The following is a 14,014-nucleotide window of genomic DNA, read 5'->3' as shown; positions in this document are numbered from 1 at the left end:
CCTAGTTCCCACAAGGACTCAGTCCCCATTCCCTCACAGTTCCAGCCTGGCCTCCCACTATAGACTGAAATTGTATCTGTTTTCCATAAGCTACAACTTGTCTTCAGCTGCTTCATAGACTTAGTTAGGGCCGGCGCTTCCTCTAGGCAAACTAGGCAGCTGCCTAGGGCGCAGCCACAGCCGCTGGGTGGGAGGAGGTAGGGTAGCATCCAGTGAAAGAATTATAGTGGGCACAGTAGAGAGCAGTATAGGGGGAGCAGAAGAGAACAGCATAGTGGGCACAGTAGAGAACAGTAATAGGGGGATCAGAAGAGAACAGTAATAGGGGGACCAGGAGAGAACAGTATTGGGGGGCCAGGAGGGAACAGTATAGGGGGACCAGGAGAGAACAGTAATAGGGGGACAGAGGATGGAACAGTATTGGGGGGACCAGAAGAGAACAATATTGGGGGGGGCAGGAGTAAACAGTATATGGGACCAGGAGGGAACAGTATAGGAGGCCAGGAGGGAAACGTTTAGGGAGACCAGGAGAGAACAATAATAAGGGGACCAAGAAGGAACTGTTTAGGGGGACCAGGAGAGAACAGTAATAGGGGGACAGAGGAGGGAACAGTAATAGGGGGACCAGAGGAGAACAGTAATAGGAGGACCAGGAGAGAACAGTATAGGGGGCCAGGACGGAACAGTTTAGGGAGACCAGGAGAGAACAATAATAAGGGGACCAGGAAGGAAATGTTTAGGGGGACCAGGAGAGAACAGTAATAGGGGGACCAGGAGAGAACAGTAATAGGGGGACAGAGGAGAGAACAGTAATAGGGGGACCAGGAGAGAACAGTAATAGGGGGACCAGAGGAGAACAGTAATAGGGGGTCCAAGGGAGAACAGTAATAGGGGGACCAGAGGAGAACAGTTATAGGGGGACCAGAGGAGAACAGTAATAGGGGGATCAAATAAGAGCAGTAATAGAGGGACCAGAAGAGAACAGTAATAGGGGGACCAGGAGAGAACAGTGATAGGGAGACAGAGGAGGGAACAATAGTAGACAGTAATAGGGGGACCAGGAGAGAACAGTAATAGGGGGACCAGGAGAGAACAGTATAGGGGGACCAGGTGAGAACAGTAATAAGGGGACCAAGAGAAAACCGTAATAGGGGGACCAAGAGAGAACCGTAATAGGGGAACCAGGAGAGAACAGTATAGGGGGACCAGGAGAGAACAATAATAATAATAATATTTTCTTTCTTTCTTTCTTTCTTTCTTTCTTTCTTTCTTTCTTTCTTTCTGGGTGAAGCGATTTGCTCCTAACATTAGGGGCGGATTGCCCCCATGCTTCGGCATATATTTTTTTAGGCAGATAGGCAGATCGCAATGTTTTATTTTTACTAAGTTTTATTGTATTTGCTTTGCAGGTATGGTAAGTCTTACTGTTAATTTTACTTTGTTTAATTGTTAACCATCATTTGCTTAGCAGGTAAGCCATTCAGCTGCAGCACCGTTTTTTTTTATCTTGACAGCAACAGCTTTTGCTCCCACGATACATAAAGCCGTGACTCCAGCGCTGTCGGAGGTGATTTCACCACCACAGTTAAAAAAAAGAGCATATATGCCGAAGCATGGAGGCAGGGGTCAGGGGTGGAGGAGCGTTTTGCTCCTAACATTAGGGGCGGATTGCCCCCATGCTTCGGCATATATTTTTTTAGGCAGATAGGCAGATCGCAATGTTTTATTTTTACTAAGTTTTATTGTATTTGCTTTGCAGGTATGGTAAGTCTTACTGTTAATGTTACTTTGTTTAATTGTTAACCATCATTTGCTTAGCAGGTAAGCCATTCAGCTGCAGCACCGTTTTTTTTTTATCTTGACAGCAACAGCTTTTGCTCCCACGATACATAAAGCCGTGACTCCAGCGCTGTCGGAGGTGATTTCACCACCACAGTTAAAAAAAAGAGCATATATGCCGAAGCATGGAGGCAGGGGTCAGGGGTGGAGGAGCGTTTTGCTCCTAACATTAGGGGCGGATTGCCCCCATGCTTCGGCATATATTTTTTTAGGCAGAGATTGCAATGTTTTATTTTTACTGTGTTTTCTTGTATTTGCTTTGCAGGTATGGTAAGTCTTACTGTTATACTGTAATGTTACTTTGTTTTATTGTAAACCATCATTTGCTTAATAGGTACGCCATTCAGCTGCAGCGCAGGTTTATTTATCTTGACAGCAACAGCGTTTGCTCCCACGATACATAACGTAAAGCCGTGACTCCAGCGCTCTTGGAGGTGATTTCACCACCACAGTTAAAAAAAATGATGCATGTATGCCCATCATTAGAAGTGGGTGGATGAAGGGCGGTATTATAATGGTGGGCATACCCACTGATCAATCTCCACAGGCTGCATGAAAAAAAGAACATTACAATGTATGCCCAACAAGGATCAGCAACGTACTGGTATGTTGCTGGACTTTGAGTGGTTATACCAGAAGGATGCCTGCAGGTTTAGGTATCATCTTGGTATCATTCTTTTCAGCCAGCGGTCAACTTTCATATAAAAGCAATCCTAGTGGCTAATTAGCCTCTAGACTGCTTTTATAAGCAGTGAGAAGGAACATCCCCCCTCCCACCATCTTCCATGGTTTTCTTGGGCTCTCCTGTCCCCACAGGGAACCCAAGACTGCAGCCTGTGGTTCAGCCAGCTGACCATAGAGCTGATCAGAGACCAGAATGGCTCCAATCATCTCTATGGCCTAAGAAACCGGAAGCTACGAGCAAGCATTGGCAAAGCATTTTATCACATGATCTTGGTGTGGTCAGATGCTTTGAGGGCAGAGGAGAGATCTAGGGTCTAATAAACCCCAATTTTTTCAAAAAACATGCCTCTCAGCAATTTCCTTGGGGTATCTACTTTCCAAAATGGGGTCATTTGGGGGGGGGGGTTTGTACTGCCCTGCCATTTTAGCACCTCAAGAAATGAGATAGGCAGTCATAAACTAAAAGCTGCGTAAATTCCAAAAAATGTACCCTAGTTTGTAGACGCTATAACTTTTGCGCAAACCAATAAATATACGCTTATTGACATTTTTTTTACCAAAGACATGTGGCTGAATACATTTTGGCCTAAATGTATCGCTAAAATTGAGTTTATTAAAATTTTTTATAACAAAAAGTAGAAAATATAATTTTTTTTTCAAAATTTTTGGTCTTTTTCCGTTTATATCGCAAAAAATAAAAATCACAGAGGCAATCAAATACCATCAAAAGAAAGCTCTATTTGTGGGGGAAAAAAGAATGCAAATTTTGTTTAGGTACAACATTGCATGACCGCGCAATTACCAGTTAAAGTAGCGCAGTGCCAAATTGTAAAAAGTCCTCCGGTCATTGAGCTGCCAAATCCTCCGGGGCTGAAGTGGTTAATATATACTTAGCAAAGTCAGAATAGAACTGGTTCACTGTGTTGGCGTGCTGTCCCATAGCAGATAATATTGCTAACAGAGTTCTATTATAGATACAATATACAGTATAAAAACATGACAAGGCACTGAACAATGCATTAAAGTGGTTGTAAACCCATTACAACCACTTTAACCTACAGATAAGCCTAGATTAAGGCTTAGCTGTTGGTGCAAGAAATATCTCCCAAACCTAAAAGGTTTAGGAGATATTTGCAGGAATACCAGAGCATGCGCCGTAGACATCGGGTTCCGGTGCACTGAGCGTGCCGTTTCTAACGGCGATCATGCCGTTAGTGGCGGAGCATGCGCGGGAGTGACATCATCGTGGCTCTGGCCAGTCACAGCGCCGGAGCCGCGATACCCGGCTCCGGGATAGATGGCGGCGTCGGAGGAAGTGAACGAGGGCCGATGTCGATCTCAGGTAAGTATGCATACTGGCTCATTATGCCTTTGCCTTGCAGGGTGTATTTAGTTTTTAAAGAGGCTTTATTTCCTCTTTAAAAATATCTGCACGGCTAAACGCAATCAAACATACCACGGCTAATAGTAGAGAGAGACGATCACTGTCAAGGAACCAAAGTTGACTAATGTAAGGCACGGTTATAAAACATTAAGTAGTACTACTGCGTCGGACATAAGTAAAAAAAAAATATGTATAAATGAAATATAAGCAAAAAGCCATGTAATATATAATAAGACCAAGCGATTGTACTCACATGTACTATGTATGTGGTAAAGAAAAAAGAAAAGACACCTTGTAAAAAGAAACAGTTTATGAAATAGAAGGAAAAGAACTGATGACAAACAAAGACAAAAACAGAAGGCAGAAACATAGGAACGTAGAAGAGATGATTTCAAGCAGAAGTCAAACGAATAAAGCAAAGGGGCTACACAGATGCCACTAAGGAAACCATGCAGATACGTGTGTCAAAGTATACAAGCTTCCTGAAATAAAACTGTCACAAATGAACCACTTTGAATGGCAAGTAAATAGTATATCGTATATATAAGACATACATGAAGTATCCATAAAACGCATATGGGCATTCTACCCCATCCCGCCAGGACATAACATGCACGAACCAGAGCAGTAAAACCCCAGCAGTATAAAGCAACAACATTGTGCAATACATGTAAAAAAAAAATACATAAATTAATATATATCTTTTTTTTTTTCCATGGCAGTGCGATAAAAATCGCATAGAAGGGCATACATAAAAATACGTAAAACATATATGGACACTCCCTCTCAACCAGCCAAAATATAACATGCATGAACCACAGCAGTACCAAGCAACACAGTCGTCCAGAGCATGTCCATGGCAGTGCAATAAAAGTCGCATGGAAATGCATACATAAAGTGTCCGTAAAATGCATATGGATACTCCGATCCAGTCAAAATATGACATGCATGAACCACAGCAGTATAGAACAACACAGTCGTGTTGAAAAATTGAAAAATAAAAAAATAAAATGTACATGCAAGGTTGAAAGTATAAGGAGACATGTGTTAGAATATCTACCATATGACAAAAAATTAGAGACACCAACATGCTTGGAGCGGCATTTCTACCTCGGGCTGTATGGGGCCCTGTGACTTCTAACAGCAGCCCTGGGTGTGAATGCAGCCCCAACCACTTGCCAAGCACATGTAGCAAAGTCCCAGGCCTCTCCAGGCCTAATGGTGGCCTCCAGAGTTAGGGACAGCTGACATCCTTCTGTGTAGTGTGGGTTACGAGGCATGGTGGGTATAATGCAAGGTAGATTAATGGGCGCCAGACACTTCGTGAATACAAAAAGATTTATTTTCTCCTAAACAGAACTGTGGGAGAGAGGGTTGGGGCCAGGACACCCTTTAGTAGTTGCAATGTTAATTAGCAGACTCCGAGACTTCTATAGGTAGACAGCCATGCAGGGAAAGGCACCCAGCTGGACACTATGTCTGTATGTGTAGACACACTGTCTTCTATGGCAACAATCTTGAACAGTTTCTAACAAAGGTTGTAATGAACTCTTTCACTTCTTCCACAATCTCCTTTTAGATCTTCACTCAACTGAGCTCCCAGTCTATTACTTAGACCCGCTGATCCACTGCCACTGGATCTCCCAAGCTCTTCCAATCTTCTCACTGAGCATCTTCCTCAAGCGTCAACCCTGCGTCCCTGCTGGGTCCCTAGCTTGGCACTCACAGATACTCTTCAAGCATCACCCCACTGACCGGGTCCCTGTCTTGACCTCTGCTGAAGTTTCCCAATTCTTCACCGTCCCTGGTTGGTGATAATACTGCTTAGGTACTTGCTTCAGCTACTCACAGTGATCCCTGGTAATAAGGTGCGATGGTCCCTTAGTGGCGACAGCTTCCCCTCTACCTCCGACCACGACAGGTTCTCCAGCCGGCAGAACCATTTCTTCTGGTTGGACTGCAAGCCGCAATCCCAACCCTACACTGCTCTCTTGCTACTGGAGTGGCCCTTAGACAGCCAAGCATCCAGATGTACCTGGGACTGGCCTAGCAGCCCAGGGCAGCACAACACACGTCCACCAAGACAGCCAACCAGGTGGCACAGAACCCCGATCACCTAACCTCACCCAAATAAATAGGCTCTCCCAGCAGGCCAAGGGACCTAAGAAAATCCCTGCTCATTGGCTGAGACACCCCCTCTATTCCTAATCTGTCCTTGCAATGCCCTTTTTTATCTAATTACACCAGATACCCGGCCAGCTAGTGACAGAAGAGAGAAGTGCAGCAATTCCAGAATTAGGGTGAAAATTTGACCTATCAATTGGCCAAGACAACTATCACATGGCAGGTAAATTTACTAGCAACCCTGCCTAAACATCAGGGTGCTACATCCTCCCCTGCCTACAAAACTACATCTCGGAGTTTGCAGAAAATAATTTCAGCTTGAGAGCGAATGTCCTGGCAAAAACTGGAATGGGTGGGGAAACAGGAAAGGAACAATAATAACAATTAATGCACGTGGTATACCACATGAAATAAACATGTGTAACACATACATGATCGAATGGTAGTTCACACAGGGTAGATAAATATCAGACATATATGCAATCTAACGTGCGGTATACCACCCAAGGGGTTAAGGGGAAACATATCAACAATAGCCTTATATTCTAACGATCTGATTAATATATACAGTAATGAAGGGCATGAATATTTAGCATTATTATCCATGTTGGGTCACTGTCTCTCCTTGTCCAAGGAAGACGCAATGGTGCAGGAACACCTGAAAGAGAAAATAAACAGCAATGCAAATGCATCCTATTCCTATAATAATACAGTGTAATATATACAAAAGTAAACCTTAAGAAGTTGTTAATTGTCCTCTGCCGAGAACAGCATAGCAGTGTAAATACACCCTATAACATGTCTAAACCATGTACATATGAATGAAAGTGGGCCCCATTCTCATCTGAGAATGCCACCCCCTTTCACAATTAACCTACAAACTTTCTTAGCATGTACTATAGATGAACACATAATGTAAATGAGAGCTCACTCAGGCTGGCACTTCTCACACCACCTGGTAGCCATTAGCCAATATGCGACACTGGACAGTCCATTATTCAGTGTACACGGTAAGAACTTTTACCCCCTTTCTTACCATAGCCTGTTCTATCTAGCTAGTTAACACCCCAGTGTCTTTGAATCTTCCAGAGTCCATCAATATTATCACTTGGGTGAAATACATTTCCCAGCAGTATTTCACCCAAGTGATAATAGAAGATTGAAAGAAGAAGCATTTAAATAACGGAATTGTCAAAAACTGTCTCTTGTCATTTTTAACATTTTTGACAGTTTTTTTGTGAAATGGTAGGCCCTTACCATTTCACATGGGGGGGACGGGATCTGGGGGTCCCCTTGTTAAAGGGGGCTTCCAGATTCCAATAAGCCCCCCTGCCCACTGACCCCCACAACCACCGGCCAAGGGTTGTGGGGATGAGGCCCTTGTCCTCATCAACATGGGGACAAGGTGCTTTGGGGGGGCCGCTACCCCAAAGCACCCTCCCAATGTTGAGGGCATGTGGCCTGGTACGGTTCAGGAGGACTGCCAGGTTGCGTGCTCGGATAAGGGTCTGGTATGTATTTTTGGGGGGACCCCACGCCAATTTTTAAAAAAAATTTGGCGCGGGGTTCCCCTTAAAATCCATACCAGACCTGAAGGGTCTGGTATGAATTTTGAGGGGGACCCCTACGTCATTTTATTTTTAAATTTTGGTGTGGGGTTCCCCTTAATATCCATACCAGACCTGAAGGGCCTGGTATGGAATTTAGGGGGACCCCCATGGCAGTTTTTTTTAAATTCTGGTTCGAGGTTCCCCTGTGGGGAAATCCTATGCAGTTTTTATCAATGAACTTTTATGTGTATTGTCAGGATTGGCAATTCATTAATAGCCGCGAGTAGTTTTAAATGATTTATTTCCTTTGAAATGTCATTTTGCTGTCAGACTGTTCTAAACACGGGAAACATGTGCCCCTTTACAGGCATACTATAGACACCCCCCAGGTACGAAATTTAAAGGAATAATACACTTTTATTGTTTCACTTTAAGCATTATTAAAATCACTGCTCCCGAAAAAACGTCCGTTTTTAAAACTTTTTTGCATTGATACATGTGACCTGGGGCAGGACCCAGGTCCCCAAACACTTTTTATGACAATACCATGCATATAAGGCTTTAAAATTAGCACTTTTGATTTCTCCCATAGACTTTTAAAGGGTGTTCCGCGGCTTTCGAATTTGCCGCGAACATCCCAAATTGTTCGCTGTTTGGCGAACTGGGGAACAGCCGATGTTCGAGTCGAACATGAGTTTGACTCGAACTCGAAGCTCATCCCTACTGATGATGAATGACCTAGCATTGGCACAGTTGGCTTCCTAACAGATGTAACAGATGTACAGTAAGGTTGAGGTCAGGGTTTCTGTGCAGACTGTTTGAGTTTCTCCAGACTAAGCTCATCACACCATGTGTCTGTCTTTGTACACAGGGGCACAGTCATGGAGGAGCAAAAAAGTGTCTTCGCCAAACTGTTACCACAATGTTGAAAGAGCACAATTGTCTATAATGTCTTCCTATACTGTAGTATTAAAGCGGAGGTTCGCTGAAAAAAAATTATTAAAAGCCAGCAGCTACAAGTACTGCAGCTGCTGACTTTTAATATATGGACACTTACCTGTCCAGGGAGCCCGCAATGTCGGCAGCCAAAGCCGATCCGTCCTTCGGCTCTTGACTGCTGCCGTCGCCATCCTCGGTAAGGGAATAGGGAAGTGAAGCCGTGCGGCTTCACTTCCTGGTTCCCTACTGCACATGCGTGAGTCGCGCTGCGCGTCCTCTCTGGTCCCTGCTATGTTCTGTGTCTCACAGAACACAGCGATGGAGGAGAGCGCAGGCGCCGGAAGTGGCGTAGGTCACTGCAAGCTCCGCGGTGATCTATGCCAGGAAATGGGAGCAAATGCCTGTATTAGACAGGTACCTGCTCCCTCCTCCCCCCTGAAAGGTGCCAAATGTGACACCGGAGGGGGGGGGAAATCCAAAAAGTGGAAGTTCCATTTTTCGGTGGAACTCCACTTTAACAATACACTACACTAAAAACCTTTTAATTCATTTGAAGTTGTGAAGTCCTTTGAAGAGGGGTACATTTTCTATACAATGATCAGCCAGGGCCGGATTAACATAGGGGCTGGTGGAGCTGCAGCTCCAGGCCCCTCCCTCAATATAGGCCCATGGCAGTGGCTTATGAATATCTGTGTGCCTTCCTGAAGGAAGAGGAGCCCTCTGTGCACACATGGAGGAGACAAGTGTTAGTCACTGCAGCCGAGTCCTGTCTCTGTCGATGCCTGACTCCTATCACAGGATCTGTTACACTCACACAGATCCTCAGTGTCTGGGAGCTGTCTGGGGAAGGGGCGCTGATGTCCTAACCAGCAGGAGCCCAGGAGGAAGGACATCTCCCATGCTGTTGAGATAAGGTTAGTACATTTGTTAGGGAGGTGTTTTATTGTGCTAGGGGAAAGACTGCTGCTTCCCCCCATGTAATGTGCTCTCTTGTGCCCAGTGCCCACCATGTCATGTGCATTGCAGTGCCCCCATGTAATGTGCTGTGCCCACCATGTCATGTGCATTGCACTGCCCCCATGTAATGTGCTGTGCCCACTATGTCATGTGCATTGCAGTGCCCCCCATGTAATGTGCTGTGCCCACCATGTCATGTCATGTGCATTGCAGTGCCCCCATGTAATGTGCTTTGCCCACTATGTCATGTCATGTGCATTGCAGTGCCCCCCATGTAATGTGCTGTGCCCACTATGTCATGTGCTGTGCATTGCGGTGCCCCCCATGTAATGTGCTGTGCCCACTATGTCATGTGCTGTGCATTGCAGTGCCCCCCATGTAATGTGCTGTGCCAACTATGTCATGTGCTGTGCATTGCAGTGCCCCCCATGTAATGTGCTGTGCCCAGTGTGTAATTTGCTGTGCATTGCAGTGCTCACTATGTAATGTACAGTGCCCACCATGTCATGTGCTGTACATTGCAGTGCCCACCATGTCATGTGCTGTACATTGCAGTGCCCACCATGTCATGTGCTGTACATTGCAGTGCCCACCATGTAATGTGCTGTGCCAACTATGTCATGTGCTGTGCATTGCAGTGCCCCCCATGTAATGTGCTGTGCCCAGTATGTAATTTGCGGTGCATTGCAGTGCTCACTATGTAATGTACAGTGCCCACCATGTCATGTGCTGTACATTGCAGTGCCCACCATGTCATGTGCTGTACATTGCAGTGCCCACCATGTCATGTACTATACATTGCAGTGCCCACCATGTCATGTGCTGTACATTGCAGTGCCCACCATTTAATGTGCAGAGTCCACCATGTACTGTGCTGTGCCATGCAGTGATCCCACCAAGTAATGTACAGTGCCCACCATGTAATGTGCTGTGCCATGCAATGATCCCACCAAGTAATGTACAGTGCCCACCATGTAATGTGTTGTGCCATGCAGTGCCCACCATGTCATGTGCAGTTCCCACCATGTCATGTGCTGTGCCCACCCTGCCATGTGTTGTGCCCAGCATGTAGTGTGTTGTGCCCACTGTGCAATGTGCTGGGCTGTTCAGCAGTGCCCACCATGTCATGTGCAGTTCCTAACATGTAATGTGCAGTTGCATTGCCCACCATGAAATGTGCTATGCCATGCAGTGCCCACCATGTAATGTGTTGTGCCATTCAGTGCCCACCATGTAATGCGCTGTGCCCACCACGTCATGTGCTGTGCCATGCAGTGCCCACCATGTAATGCACTGTACCCACCATGTAATGTGCTGTGCAGTGCCCACCATGTAAATTACTGTGCAGTGCCCACCCTGTCGTGCTGTGCTGTGCCCACCATGTCATGTGCTGCGCCATGCAGTGCTTACCATGTAATGTGCTGTACCCAGCAAGTAATGTGCTGTACATTGTCCACCATGGCATGTGCCGTGCAGTACCCACAATGGAATGCGCTATGCAGGGCTCACCATGTCATGTGCGGTGTCCACCAATTAATGTGCTGTGCTCACAGTGTAATGTGCTGTGCTGTGTCATGCAGTGCCCACCATATCATGTGGTGTCATGCAGTGCCCACCATGCCATGTGCAGTACCCACCATATAATATGCTGTGCCCACCATATAATGTGCTGTGCAGTGCCCACTTGTAATGTGCAGTGCCCACCACCATGTAATGTGCTCAGCTGTGCCCACCATGTCATGTGCTGTGCCCACCATATAAGGTCCTGTGCCCACCGTGTGCATGTGCTGTGTTGTGCCCACCATGCAATGTGCTGTGTTGTGCAGTACCAACCATGTCATGTGCTGTGCCCACCATATAATGTACTGTGCCTACCGTGTAATGTGCTGTATTGGGCAGTGCCAACCATGTAATGTACTGTGCTATCCCCCCCCCCCCGTGTAATGTACTATGCTGTGCCCCCCACAGACTCACCCCTCACTCTCACCCCCTCTCTCTCTCTCTTTCACCCCCTCTCTCTCTCTCATCCCCTCTCTTTCACCCTGTTCTCTCTCTCACCCCCTTCATCCCCCATTCTCTCTCTCTCTCGCCCCCTTCAACCCCCTTTTTCCTACCACCCTCTCTCTCTTTCACCCTCTCTCTATTCCCCTTTTTCTCACCCCCTCTCTCTCGTCCCCATCTCTCTCATTCAATGCTTTTCTCTCTCTTTTCCCCTCCCTCTCATCCCCTCTTTTTCAGCCCCCTATCACCCTATCACCCCCCCCCCCTCTCTCTCTCTCAAACACTCTCTCAAACCCCTCTCTCTCTTTAATTTAATTCAACAAAAAATTGTTTGCGTTTTCATTTTATTTATTTTCATAAAAAGGCCCACCAAAATCCTTAGCACCAGGCCCATGTTGCTCTTAATCTGGCCCTGTGATCAGCCATAAATGTATGATCAGTAGTGTTAGGACTGCAAGCATACACAGGGTGCCGTGAAGAGGCCTTGCAGCTTATGCATGCGTTTGCAAATGCATGCTAACTAAACCCATGTTTTTAACGCAGACTGTTGGACAGGTTAATTTGGTCAGTTGGCAGACTGGTAGGTGAATTGAGCTATGGAATGTTCTGTTTTTGTCTTTCATGTGATAGCCCTTCCATGTGCTCCTTGCTGTGAAGGCCAGTTATAGGTGTGGACAGGGGCCATTTGTTTGTTACTGGTGTATATTTGGTCCGGGGACACACTGTACACCTTTTCTGCCATTGTGCTCTTGCTGGGTGTCCAGTGTGCTCCTGTTCCTTTAAGGGGGATTGGGCTGCCTCCAGGCCCACCAGCCCCTCATCTATCCATTTAATGCATGTGCTTCCATTGTGGAGACGCTTATAAATTCAGTAGTGTTAGGACTGTAAGCATACACAGGGTGCCGTGAAGAGGCCTTGCAGCTTATGCATGTGTTTGCAAATGCATGCTAACTAAACCCCTGTTTTTAACGCAGACTGTTGGACAGGTTAATTTGGTCAGTTGGCAGACTGGATGGTGAGTTGAGCTATGGAATGTTCTGTTTTTTGTCTTTCTTATAAATGTATGACCACCCATCTAATAATGAATAGGTCCCCCTTTTGCAGGCAAAACAGCCCTGACCTGTCTCAGCATAAAGGCCACTAGACCTTTGAAGGTATGTTGTGGTATTTGGCACCAAGCCATCACTAGCAGATCTTTTAAGCCCTCTAAGTTGTGAGGTGGGGCCTCCATGGATGACTTGTTTTCCCAGCAGATCCCACAGATGCTTGATTGGATTGAGAGCTGGATAATTTGGAGGCCAAGTCATCATTCAGAACTCATTGTTGTGTTCCTCAAACTATTGAACCATTTTTGCAGTGTGGCAGGGCACATTATCCTGCTGAAAGAGGCCACTGCCTTCAGGGAATACAGTTTCCGTGAAGGGGTGTTCTTGGTCACTAACAATGTTTAGGAAGGTGGTTCGTGATATGCACTGGCGGGCACTGGCAGGCGGCACTGGTGGGCACAGATGAGGTGGCTGTGGCTCTTCCTCTTCGGGACCGATGTCCCTTTCACAGAATCCGGTGATCGGCTTTTTTTTCTTTTCACACTGTCAGCGTGAGGAGAAAAGAAAATGATTACTGATCTTCTGCTTACATCACCTGATTAGCTATCATTGGCTGACAGCTGATCACATAGTAGGGGCCCAGGGGGCGTGCAGGCAGCTCATGCACGGGAGGACGTCATATGACGGCATCCCGGCAATGTAGGTCTGCTCTGTAGCCATCATTCGGCTATAGCATGGATGCGAGAAGGTTAAAAAGAAAGGGACAAGGACTTATTTTTTCTGTTTCTGCTTAAATAAATTGGCCGCCTACACACAGAACACTGTACGCAATGGTGTGAACCTAGCCTCAGATCCTTCACATCACAATCCTTTTATTACATCAGTATTCTCAGTCCCGCTTCATATCACCCCCCCCCTTCTTATTACAGTCATCAGCCTCCTTCACATTCTTGTCCTTGGCTCCCCTTTATATCACCCCCCCATTTCAAATTGCAGTTCCCAGCCCCTTTCATATCGCCCCCTCTTCACATTCCAGTCCTCACCCCTTTTGAAGTACTCCTCCTTCACATAACTGTCCTCAACCCCTTTATAGCACCCCCTTCACATAACCGTCCTCAACCCCTTTAAAGAACCCCCCTTTGCATTTCTGTGCTCACCCCCTTTATAGCACCCCCTTCACATTCCTGTCCTCACCCCTTTATAGCACCCCCTTCACATAACTGTCCACACCTCCTCTTCACATTGCAGTCCCCCGCCCCCCTTTTATATCACCCTCCACTTCCTTCATAGTGCAGTTTCTGACACCCCTTTACATCACCCCCAACTTCCTCCATCCTTCATAACAATAACAGAGCCCTCCTCCCTGTCCTACCTTACACAAGGCAGAGGGTGGGAGGCACAGCAGGTGACATCTGAAGCAGCTGACATCGGAAATGCAGCAAAGCGATGGACGGAAGGTGGGAGCTGCCCCAGGTAACTAAGTGGTTTCT

The sequence above is a fragment of the Aquarana catesbeiana genome, linkage group LG03 (assembly GCF_042186555.1).
Source record: "Aquarana catesbeiana isolate 2022-GZ linkage group LG03, ASM4218655v1, whole genome shotgun sequence".
Classification (NCBI taxonomy): domain Eukaryota; kingdom Metazoa; phylum Chordata; class Amphibia; order Anura; family Ranidae; genus Aquarana; species Aquarana catesbeiana.
Note: the sequence above shows the minus strand (reverse complement) of the source record.